Source organism: Hibiscus syriacus, unplaced genomic scaffold (assembly GCF_006381635.1).
Source record: "Hibiscus syriacus cultivar Baekdansim isolate YM2019G1 unplaced genomic scaffold, ASM638163v2 tig00116982_pilon, whole genome shotgun sequence".
In the NCBI taxonomy this organism is placed as follows: Eukaryota; Viridiplantae; Streptophyta; class Magnoliopsida; order Malvales; family Malvaceae; genus Hibiscus; species Hibiscus syriacus.
In genome coordinates, this window is record NW_024063505.1 from 1,044,252 (window position 1) to 1,057,125 (window position 12,874).

The window sequence follows — 12,874 nt, forward strand, 5'->3', positions numbered from 1 at the left end:
ATTAGAGGTTATAGGAAGGTAATATTGGTACCTTATTCTTGGGGTATCGATACTTGGTGTATAATATCAATATCAGGAGACAATTTCAAATTCCAATAGCCAAAATTGGTACTGGAATTAAGGAAATATCGATACTATAAGAGGGTGGTATCGATACTCTAGGTAGGGGTATTAATACTAGGGTATTTTTATAAACATCTAATGCAAATTGGGTACTGACACTCAAGGTAGTATCGATACAACAAGAGGGTAGTACTGATACTCTAGGAAAGGGTATCGATATTGTGGGTTGTCTCAAATTCCAATGTACTAATTCTATACTGATACTTAGGGAAGTATTGATACTATAAGAGGAAAGGTACTTAGAATGAGAATACCCGAATCACTTTCGTATTATGATTGTCCAGTTGCGTAAGATATATCTAGATATATCAAAATCAAGAGCAAATGTACTTAGAATGCTAGTTGGACATTGCTCCGATGCTCTATGACCCATACACATCTCGTGTACTCAAGAGGAGTAGACTAGTTGGGTAGGGTGCCGATGCTATATGACCCGAACCTCACCTAAGGTACTTGGCGATGAGCACCATTGATGTAAGACGTTGATGCTACGTGAACCAGGTCTTACCCAAGGTTCTTTTTTTTAAGGCAATAAGGGTGTGAGTTTCATGATATTGATGTGACTTTAAAATACACCATGATTTTTATTGTGTTGGATGTACCTTCTTGTTCATGACTATACATGTATCATGCTTATGTGTTGAATGCATGTCGTATAATAGTGTTATTTTTGTGTCAGTGAGCTCAACGATTGGATTTTTTTTTCATGTATAGGTTCTTAGGTGTCGATTTGAGGAGCTCATCACCATATCGTAGATTTTTATAATTTATCGAGTATCAAAGTATGTCTCGAGAATTTAATGGGCATGTATTTTCGTAGACTTTATATATACTGAGTCATAACTCTATTTGATAAACTCTTGTATTTTGGGACATATTATTGGGAGCTCCCCACTTTTGTAAACCATTATATTTGGTTATATAACATTTTAAAATGATGAATGTTTATCTATGATTTAATGTTTATTTAAAGAAAAATGGTTAGCCACTTCGGTGGTTTCAACTAATATTTTAATCTTTCGAATTTTGGGTTGGATCGAATTAAGGTGTTATAGAAAGCACAATGGATGCAACAATGACGACCACATCGGGGCGATTGCTTAGCATTGGTTATCTGATGAAAGGGGAAAATTAAGGGAAGAAAAGGTGAGAAGGGAGCTTGGCGGCTGAACAAATTAAAAAAAATTGTTGACCGCTAAGGTTACTAAAGTCACTTGTTCTTTGGTTACTAAGCAGAGTGCATTGATTGAATGGGAAAGGCACGATGATGCAACACCACCTAAAAGTAGTGTAAGAAAAATAAAGGAGATGGTTGCAAGCCACACTCAAATTAGTGGAGGAAACAATTGCACAAGCAGTGATTGACATTCAACAATTGCAAACACAATGGCCAAGGAGTTCCCAAAAATTACGAGAGTTATTTACTCTCTTTCTCAATGATTATTGCATCAATATATGACACCCTTAATAGGGATTTGATCGAAAAAGCAATGGGAGTTTAATGGTGGTGGTAGTGAATGCTACAACGATATCAATCGACGGTGAGGAGAAAAGATTTTGAAGACTTTTCTCTCTAGGGTTCTCTCTAATAGTGATCGACGGTGAGATGGTGAAGGTAAAGTTTTGTTCGGGACAACAAGGAAATCACAACGGACGCAACAATGATAACCACATCGTAGCAGTTGCTTGGCGTTGGTTTTTCAATGAAATGGGAAAATAAAGGGAAGAAAATAGGAGGAATGAGGGAGCTTCACGACTAAACAAATGAAAAAACAACTATTGTTATCATACCGTTTATTTACATAAGTTTATGGTTTTAAAAATATGGATTAATCACCTTTAAAGTCCCTAAACTTCTTAAAGTTCATGAAACAAGATAAAGAATCCTCTTAAACTGCATTTTGGTCCCTAAATTTTACAAGATTTAAATAATATGAATTTTGGGTCGTGATGTTAAAAGTTTAAATTTTCAACTTTTGATGTGAAAAATCAATTTTAGGGTGAAATTATATTTTTATCCTCAGTTATTATAATACCCCAAATATCAGGTCAGGGACTTAATTGAAAAGAATTGAAAATTTAAGATTTATTAAATAAGTGGTAAAAGATGAGGAAATGATTTGGAATAGTGTTTAGAATAAATTGTAACAATAGATAAATTAAGAGGGTACTTTTTTCTTTTAAGAGGGAAAATAAAATTTTAATATATTCCCTTATTAGGGATTTTAAAGGGGAAAAAGGGGAAAGTTAGCCATATTTCTCTCATTCTTATTCTTCACTCAAGTGGGTAGTGCTCTCCTCTCTAGCAAAAGGTAAACTTTCATTAGCTAGTTTTTCCTTTAAAGTTTGGGTTGTTGTGGTAACATTAAGCGATATGTAAGCTTAAGGAAGAATTAAAGAAGATTAAAACTAAGTGGTGGATATTTTATAGGAGATTTAAAGAAATGGTTTTTGAATGATATGTTGATATATGTGTTTTTATTTGAGGTTTATTAGTAAAATTGACTTGTCAAAGGATTTAACAAGATATTAGAATCATGATATATGATTAAAAACGTGCTTAAAAAAATGGTATGATTCTTGAGTTGAGATGTTCCATGAAGATGTTAGATGTTAAAGGTGGTAAAATGAAGTAAAGTTAATTGGGTTAAGTAAAGAGAAGTTAAATAGTATTGTAGGAGGTAAAAGTATAAGATTAGAGGGAAAAATTAAGTGAAAATCGAGCTGAAAAATGGTAAATCTGGGCAATGGTATCGGTACTGTTCTAACAGTACCGATACTATAGGTGTAAATAGGTAGATATTGGACGAACAATATCAGTATTGATGTAAGTGGTATCGATACTAAGAGAAGGGTATCAATACTAAGAGAAGGGTATCGATACCAGGCAACACATAATATAGAAATGTTATCGAAACTGAAAGGGGGTATCGATACTATAGTGTAGAAGTATCGATATCAAGGTAGTAGTACCAATACTATTAAGCTTGGAAAGGCAAGATAGGTTGAAATTGTTATAGAAATTAAAATAATGATACTTTGAATATTATTAAAGTATAATGTAAGGAGTATACTAATATCGGTATGTTATGTGTACTTAATGGATACTTGTGTAGATCGTAACCAAGCTCCTGAATCTAGTAGAAAAGGGGGAAAGATAACATTGCTGATTAGCCATACGTCTCTACATCTTATTAGCGGGGATTACCATGTGAGTACATATATTGTATTTAATTGAGATGAAGATGATTCGCAATGAAGTAAAAAGGTGTTAAATGATATTGTAGGAGGTAAAAGTATAAGATTAGAGGGAAACATTAAGTGAAAATCAAGCTGAAAATGCTAAATCTGGGCAATGGTATTGGTACTGATAGAACATTACTGATACTATAGGTGTAAATAGGTAGAAATTGGACGAACAATATCGGTACCGATGCAAGTGGTATCGATACTGATGGGGTATCGATACTAACAAGGGGAAGTATCGATACAATGGATCCATAATGTCAATATGGTATCGATACTAAAAGGGAATATCGGTACCATAGTATGGTAGTATCAATACTGAGAGAAGGGTATCGATTCCAGTCAACACAGAATATAGAAATGACATCGAAACTGAAAGCGGGTATCGATACCATAGTATAGAAGAATCGATATCAGGGTAGTAGTACCGATACTATTGAGCTTGAAAAGGCAAAATAGGTTGACATTGTTATAGAAATTGAAATAATGATACTTTGAATATTATTAAAGTATAATGTAAGGAGTATACTAATATTGGTATTCTATGTGTACTTAATGGATACTTGTGTAATTCGTAACCAAGCTCCTGAATCTAGCAAGAAAAGGGGGAAAGATAAAGTTGATGATTAGCCATACGTCTCTACATCTTATTAGCGGGGATTACCAGGTGAGTACATTTATTGTATGTAATTGAGATGAAGATGATTCACAATGAGTCAAGTTAGAATGTTTGAATTTAATGTATGTTTTACAGTACTTAATATGTTTTCATTTCATGTATGGAAAGGATATTGTGAATGAGTTTTAGAGTATGAAATGATCTAAAATGAATGAATTAAAAAATGCATATGGGTGCATTATTGGCATGAAAGGATGACATAATTGAAATGCATATGAGTGCATTATTGAAAAGAAATGATGCCATAAATGAAATACATATGGGTGCATTATTGGCATTGGCATGAAAGGGATGTTATAATTGAAAATGCATAATGGTGAACTATAAGTATGAATGGATACTAGTAATGAAAATAAAGAATAATGACTAAAGAGTTAAAGGGAAACAAAAAAATTTAAAGAAAGATAGGTATGCTAGGTATAATAAAAATAATTATAGTGATTGTGAATGGAATACAGTTTAATTGAAGAGGATTATAGAATCCTCAAAGAATATATAATTTGGTTTGAACTAAATAATATGACATACTTATGTATTCATAAAGGTTACTTTACAATATTATGTCTCACTAAGAAAATACTTAACGTGTGTTGCTTTCACGCATAGGTTAAAGCAGAGACTAATCAAGTAAGGAGTGCAGTCGTAGCAGCAGATATCATCAATTAAGGTTGACCCGTCAGTAATATTAGGACAATAGTGATCATTTTGGAAACTTATTTGACATGTAATTAAATTTAACAAAATATTTTGTAATTTGTTTTCAATGAATATTTATTTACTGTGTTAACTCAGGTGGATTTAAGATTGAAACAAATTTTAAGGGTTTTTAAATGAGTAAACATTTTTAAAGTGATGTTACATCTGTATTTCATGTACAAAAAGGTATATGGGATATGGGTGTTGCATTATTGGTATCAGAGATACATGTTTATTCGATTCTCGGTAGAAACCATTCCTATTTTAAAATAGAAAAAATATTACATGCCATTAAGATTTTCAATGTTACTGATTGGGTGTCATTAGAGGGTGATTGACGACACTCCTTACTAATTGTATTGTTATTATTATGTATGATTTAATAGATGTCAGAATCCTCGAACTCGCGATGAGTGGGGGAACAAGAAATGCAAGAAGGAACGGGTAGTGAAAGTTATAAGGATAATAGTGCACATTCTCTCCCCTCTGAAAATGCAAGTGCACCTCAAGGGATTCCGGTGCATGAGTTTGGAATTTTCATGCAAGCTCTTTGATGCCATACTGACTCGATTTCAACCTCCCCCTACTCTTCCAATATTGAGAATATTGATCCCAAAAGAGCTGAAGAGCTTGGGAGCTCTAGAGTTCCGGGGAGAAGATGGTGAGGGTCCTATGAAGGCCGATCTGTGGTTAAATGATGTTATGATAATGCTCAAAAGTCTATAATGTTTGAATACGAAGAGTTTGGGTGGAGTTGTATATTTACTAAGAGGATCAGCTCGGGTATGGTGGTCAAATACTACGATATATGCACCACTGAAGCAATTGACCTAGCAATTCTTCTTGGAAGAATTCAAGAACAAGTATGTGGGTGAACAGTTCAGGAGGGCAATGCTGTTAAGTTCCTTAATTTGAAGCAAGGTGATCGAGTTGTATATGAGTTTGAGTTTGTGTACAACAAGTTGAGCCGTTTTGCTACTGAAGTATTTCCAAGTGATAAAGCAAGACGTGATTGGTTTATAGAGGGTTTGAGGCCAAAGTTGAAAGAGATGATGTTGGCTTTAAACTTTCTGAGTTTACAAGAAGTCATAAACCGAGTCAAAGCTATTGAAAGAGTTCAGGAGGAGACATTAGATGTGGAGCAGAGTTTACAGACAGAGAAAAGAATGGAAATGCCTTCAACTCCTCATCATGTTAAAAGAGGAAAGGGCTAGAGTTTCATATATACTGATAGAGATAGTTTTACAGCAGCTTCACAGAAAAGACAATCCTAGTCTTTTGCTGCTAGCTTGGATAGAGCATCTGGGGAAAGGACTCTATGTCAAACTGTGGCAAACTACACCTTGGAGTATGTAGATTTATCAGTGGAGCTTGTTTCCAATGTGGCGATACTGGTCACTTTGCCCGAAACGACCCTAATAAATCTGGGGGAAATTCAATACAGTCTGAAACATCAGTGGTAGCCTCAAATAGAATTAGAGGAAGGGGTAGATCCAGGGGACAATCAGATTTATTACAGAGACAAAAGACTCAGGGAGTCGCTATAATTCACAACATTAAGACCAATGAGGATCATGATGACCCTAATATCATAACAGATATTTTCCATCTTTTTGATGAGCTTGTAATTGTTTTAGTTGACCCTAGCTCTACACACTCATACATTAGTCCAAATTTGGTTAGAGCTAGAGGAATTCCTTTAGAACCAATTGTGAGTGAGATGATAGCGGTAAACCCTATGGGTCATAGTGCAAGAGTAGCTAGAATATGTAGAAAATGCCCGATAAAGATCCAAGAGAGGGTGTTTCCGACAAAATTGATGAAATTGCCCTTCGATGAATTTGAAATCATTTTAGGCATAGATTGGTTGTCTTCACACTCTAGATGGGTCGATTATCATAATAAACACTTGTTTATAAAGGATACCGAAGGTTCAAAAATAGTAGCGATCGGCAAATGAGCGAAATCACCATCAAATGTGATATCAACCATGACTACGAGGAAAATGATGTTGAAAGGATGTATAGCTTTTCTAGCCAATGTAATAGATACTCGAATTCCAGAGGTTAGGATAAATGATATCTCCACGATTAGAGAATTTTCGGACGCTTTTCCTGAGGAGTTACCGGGATTGCCTCCAGATCGTGAGGTAGAATTCAGGATTGAGGTTTACCCAGGTACCGAACCTATTTCTATGGCTCCATATTATATGGCTCTGACTGAATTGAGAGAATTAAAATCCCAACTGCAAGAGTTACTCGATAAGAGATTTATAAGACCTAATGTTTCTCCCTGGGGAGCACCTGTACTGTTTGTGAAAAATAAGGATGGGTCTATGGGACTATGCATCAATTACCGCCAGTTGAATAAGTTAATGATAAAGAATAAGTATCCTCTTTCGGGGATTGATAATCTGTTTGACCAATTGAAAGGATCAGTGGTGTTTTCTAAGATAAATCTAAGATCTAGGTACCATCAGTTAAAGATCAAAGAGGATGATATCTCAAAGACAACTTTTTGTACTCGATATGAGCATTATGAATTCGTAGTGATGCCATTTAGTTTGACTAATGCACCTGCAACATTCATGGACCCGATGAATCGAATATTACAACCGTATTTGGATTAATTCGTGGTGGTATTTATAGATGACATTTTGGTATATTCCAAGTCAAGAGAGGAGCACGATGCTCATCTTCGAGTGGTTCTTTAGTCATTTCGCGAAAAGAAACTGTATGCCAAATTGTCCAAGTGCGAATTTTGGTTAATCGAGATTTCTTTCCTTGGTTATATCGTCTCCACAAAATGCATAAGATTAGATCCTAGGAAGATCCAAGCTATAGTGGATTGGTAACCCCCAAAGAATATTTCTAAAGTTAAGAGTTTCTTGGGGATTGCTGGTTATTATAGACGGTTCGTGAATTTTTTTTCAATGTTAGCGTTGCCGCTAACCAAGTTGTTACAAAAGGATATACCTTTTTTGGACAGAGAAATGCCAAGAAAGTTTTGAAAGGATTAAGAGAATATTAACAGAGGCCCCTGTGCTTGTACAACCTGAGTCAGGAAAAGTCTATGTTGTTTTTAGTGATGCATCCCATAATGGACTGGGGTGTGTACTGATACAAGATGGAAAAGTTGTGGCTTATGCTTCAAGACAGTTGAAGAATCATGAGAAAAATTATCCGACACATGATCTATTATTGGCAGCAGTTATGTTTGCATTAAAAATCTAGCGTCATTATCTGTATGGTGAGTGGTGCCATATTTATACAGATCAAAAGAGTGAAGTATTTTTTGACTCATAAAGAATTGAACTTGAGACAAAGAAGATAGATTGAACTTCTAAAAGATTACGATCTAATTATTGATTATCATCTCGGAAAGATGAATATGGTAGCGGATGCACTAAGCCGAAAGATTTTTGCCTCTCTACGGGCTTTGGATGCGTATATGTCCTTAAAGGAAGATGTTGTTTTGATTATTGAGCTTAAGTTAAAGTCGATGTTTTTGGATCGGATCAAAGAGCTACAAAGTCAAGATGAGAAATGCTTGGCGAGAATGACACAAGTCGAAAAGAATGAGACCAAAAACTTCGAAATAAGAGTGGATGGATGTTTATATTATCGGGAAAGACTTTACATTCCTGATAATGATGATTTGAAGAAAGATATTCTTTATGAAGCACATTATAGCCCTTTGATGATGCATCCAGTCGGGAATAAGTTGTATCAGGATTTAAAAAGTCTTTATTGATGGCCTGGTATGAAAAGAGTTGCATCGGAGTTTGTGGCAAAATGTTTGACATGTCAGCAAGTGAAAACTGAACATCAAGTACCCTCCAGATTATTTCAACCGATATCCATTCCTGAGTGAAAGTGGGAGCGAGTTACCATGGATTTTGTTTCGGGGCTACCTTTATCGCTAGGTAAAAAGGAATCCATATGGGTAATTATAGATCGATTAACCAAAATAACTCATTTTATTCTAGTTTGAGTAGATTACTCAATGGATAAGTTTACGGAGTTGCATATAAAAGAGTCAGTCAGACTGCATGGAGTGCCTATTTCAATTTGTCCGATCGAAACCCAAGGTTTACTTCAAGATTCTGGATGTCGTTGCATGAGGCATTAGGTACTCGATTGAACTTCAGTATCAACTTTTCATCCAAAGACAGATGGACAGTCAGAGCGAGCCATCTAATACTTGAGGATATGCTAAGGGAATGTGTGATTGAGTTGAAAGGATCATGGGAAAGATATTTGCCTTTAGCAGAATTTACGTATAATAACAGTTACCAGTCGAGTATTAAGATGGCCCTGTATGAAGCATTATATGGGAGAAAGTGCAGAACACCATTAAATTGGTTTAAATTAAAAGACCGAGACCTGGTTGGGCCGGAGTTGATTAAATAAATGGAGGAGAAAGTAAAGATTATTCAGGGAAATCTCAAGATAGCCTTCGATCGGCAAAAATCTTATACTGATTTGAAAAGAAATCGAATTTCAAGTGGGAGATAAAGTGTTCCTAATGGTGTTACCTTGGAAGAAAGTTTTGAGATTTGGGCGTAAAAAAAGCTAAGTTCGAGATTCATTGAACCCTATGAAATCTTGAAAAGAGTCAGACCAGTAGCATATCAGTTAGCTTTGCCTCTAGATATGGAAAAAATCCACAATGTTTTCCACGTATCAATGCTTCGAAAATATCGATCAGATCCATCCCACATTATTAAACCAGAGGAAATAGAGGTCCGATCAGGTTTAACTTATAAAGAAGAACCAGTGTGGATCCTAGCTAGATAAATCAAAGAATTGCGCAACATAGAGATTCCTTTAGTTAAAGTACTCTGGCAAAATCATAAGGTTGAAGAAGCTACTTGGGAAAGAGAGGAGGACATGAGAATGCATTTTCCATACCTCTTCGTTCCAGGTATTTATTTAAATTTGATGACGAATTTTCTTAAGGGAGAGAATTGTAATACCCTAAATATCAGGTCAGGGACTTAACTGAAAAGAATTGAAAATTTAAGATTTATTAAATAAGTGGTAAAAGATGAGGAAATGATTTGGAATAGTTTTTAGAATAAATTGTAACAATAGATAAATTAATAGGGCACTTTGGTCTTTTAAGAAGGAAAATGAATTTTTAAAATATTCTTTTATTAGGGATTTTAAAGGGGGAAAAAGGGGAATGTTAGCCATATTTCTGTCATTCTTCTTTTTCACTCACGTGGGTAGTGCTCTCTTCTCTAGCAAAAGGTAAACATTCATTAGCTAGTTTTCCCTTTAAATTATGGGTTGCTACGGTAACAATAAGCGATATGTAAGCTTAAGGAAGGATTAAAGAAGTTTAAAACTAAGTGGTGGATGTTTTATAGGAGATTTAAAGAAATGGGTTTTTGAATGATATGTTGATATATGTGTTTTTATTGAGGTTTATTAGTAAAATTGACTTGTCAAAGGATTGAACAAGATATTAGAAGCATGAGATATGATTAAAAACATGTTTAGAAAAATGGTATATTTCTTGAGTTGAGATGTTCCATGAAGATGTTAGATGTTAAAGGTGGTAAAATGAAGTAAAGTTAATTGGGTTAAGTAAAGAGGAGTTAAATAGTATTGTAGGATGTAAAAGTATAAGATTAGAGGGAAAAATTAAGTGAAAATCGAGCTGAAAAATGGTAAATCTGGGCAATGGTATCGGTACTGATAGAACAGTACCGATACTATAGGTGTAAATAGGTAGATATTGGACGAACAGTATCAGTATCGATGTAAGTGGTATCGATACTAAGAGAAGGGTATCAATACTGAGAGAAGGGTACGATTCCAGTCAACACAGAATATAGAAATGACATCGAAACTGAAAGCGGGTATCGGTACCATATATAGAAGAATCGATATCAGGTAGTAGTACCGATACTATTGAGCTTGGAAAGGCAAGATAGGTTGAAATTGTTATAGAAATTGAATAATGATACTTTGAATATTATTAAAGTATAATGTAAGGAGTATACTAATATTGGTATTCTATGTGTACTTAATGGATACTTGTGTAGTTCGTAACCAAGCTCCTGAATCTAGCAAGAAAAGGGGGAAAGATAAAGTTGATGATTAGCCATACGTCTCTACATCTTATTAGCGGGGATTACCAGGTGAGTACATATATTGTATGTAATTGAGATGAAGATGATTCGCAATGAGTCAAGTTAGAATGTTTTAATTTAATATATGTTTTACAGTAGTTAATATGTTTTCATTTCATGTATGGAAAGGATATTGTGGATGAGTTTTAGAGTATGAACTGCTCTAAAATGAATGAATTAAAAAAATGCATATGGGTGCATTATTGGCATTAAAGGATATCATAATTGAAATGCATATGAGTGCATTATTGGCATGAAAAAATGCCATAATTGAAATGCATATGGGTGCATTATTGACAAGAAATGATGCCATAATTGAAATGCATATGGGTGCATTATTGGCATGAAAAGAATGGTATAATTGAAAATGCATAATGGTGCATTATAAGCATGAATGGATGCTATTAATGAAAATAAAGAATAATGACTAAAGAGTTAAAGGGAAACATAAAAATATAAAGAAAGATACGTATGTTAGGCGTACTGAAAATAATTATAATGATTGTGAATGGAATAAAATTTGATTGAGGAGGATTATAGAATCCTCAAAGAATATATAATTTGGTTTGAACTAAATAATATGACATACTTATCTATTCATAAAGGTTACTTTACAATATTATGTCTCACTAAGAAAATACTTAATGTGCGTTGCTTTCACGCGTAGGTTAAAGCGGAGACTACTCAAGTAAGGAGTGCAACCATAGCAACATATATCATCAATTAAGGTTGACCCGTCAGTAACATTAGGACAATAGTGATCATTTTGGAAACTTATTTGGCATGTAATTAAATTTAACAAAATATTTTTGTAATGTGTTTTCAATTAATATTTATTTACTGTGTTAACTCAGGTGGATTTAAGATTGAAATTTTTTAAGGGTTTTCAAATGAGTAAACGTTTTAAAGTGATGTGACATTTGTATTTCATGTACGGAAAGGTATACGAGATATGGGTGTTACAGTTATTTAATTTTAATTGATTTTTAAATTAATACATTATATATGATATACATATATAATTATATATCAATTATTTTTTTATTAATATTCAAATTAATTGTTAGATATAAGTTGATAAAACTTTAAAGATTTTTTTATTTATAATCATCTGAATATAATTTAATTTATTTTTATAGTATTATGTTGAGTATACAAATATTTTATTTTTATTTCGAATTTTTTATGAGCATGTAATGAGTATGCATGTTTGTATATGATTATGTTTATGCTTTATTATAATTTAAATTGATTAATTTCATTTATCAAAATGTTAAAGGATTTAGATATTATTTAAGTATATTTGTTTTCAATTTAAAATATCATGTCTAAAATAGACATTTTTATATTTTTAAAAGTATAATTTAATAACAATAACAAATACTAAAATCTTAAACTGATCTTTTTAAAAATACTTTTCAAAAATCACTTTTTAACATTACTTTTCAAAATTGTTTTTAAAAATAATGTCAAACTAACCCTAAATAATTTGATATTTAGTGTTTGAAAATTTAATATTTGGATAAAAATTAGATTTTTAATTAATAGTAGAAAGACTCAAATAAAAACCAGAACTAAAATACATTGATTAGAAAATAAATCATTAGTTTTGTGGTAATAAAAGGTGTTCATGGTCGAGTTCTAGCACTCATATATGATAACAACATAAATTACTACTCCAAGAAAATTAATATATTATCACTTGAAAATGGATTTACTCAAATATCAAATTAGATAATAAATTGAAGGGTTTATGGGTTTACTCAAATTCCGTTTGAACAGGGTCTATGTATAATATGAACAAAATATAGTTGTGTAAATCATACTTGACTTGAAATATGATGTTCAATATTTATTTTATTAAAATTTTGAACATAATCAACTCATTAATTCAATATTAATTTAATATTTGTATTATTATGTATTAATTTCCATATGCTATAAATTACATAATAAATAAAACAATAGAAAACCAAAAGATCAAATCT